The sequence below is a fragment of the Phytophthora parasitica genome (genome assembly GCF_000247585.1).
Source record: "Phytophthora parasitica INRA-310 unplaced genomic scaffold supercont2.2, whole genome shotgun sequence".
Classification (NCBI taxonomy): domain Eukaryota; phylum Oomycota; class Peronosporomycetes; order Peronosporales; family Peronosporaceae; genus Phytophthora; species Phytophthora nicotianae.
In genome coordinates, this window is record NW_008648988.1 from 1272695 (window position 1) to 1273479 (window position 785).

A 785-nucleotide genomic window follows, 5' to 3' on the forward strand; every position below is an offset into this window, starting at 1 on the left:
GGGGTAATTCTCTTCCTAAGAGTAGCAGCCTCACACTGTTTGTTTGTTGTTTGTACTTTGCGAAACGAACATTTAGCGCAAACAACACGGAATAAGGACGATAAGGTGTCCAACAAACTTTTCAAAAATAATATTCGTAAATATATATTTTCTTGTAACGGTACTGAAAAATACTCACAGTGACCTGGTAAAACTGAAAATGACCGTCAATGTCGAACGGATCGTTCTAACTGCAATGGGTGGATTCGTTTTTTTCTTCGACTACATGTTAATTCATGTATCTGATTTACGTAATGCAATTGTGAACATTTTACCAGTGACAGATTCAATTGGATGCTGGATCCTGACATTCTATCATTCCTAACTGAAAAATTTAGATTAGTGGTAAATGCTGTCCGATGGTCGTGGGAAGACCATTAGAGAGTTTTTGCAAGTCTCCCCATACCCATTCCCATTTAAACTCTCGAAATTGCTCAATAGCATTCTAGAGGTTTCGGTCTATGGGAATGGAACGCCATAGCGTCATGGGAACGAAGCCTTGCTTTGATTTGCTCCTGCAAAACCTTACACATATGTGCGGGGATAGGGATGGAAAAGCTGCGAAACATCTCTATTATCTGCGTTATCCACCCAATCTACCGACACAGGTAATATTCGTCAACTATATCTTCTTGAAATGGTTTAAAGTGTTCACCATTTCACTGTACATAAGATTTGCTTGTTGTTTGCAATTTATACCATTCAGTGAAGCAATCTGATTAACAAGGATTTTCCAAAAAAAAAAA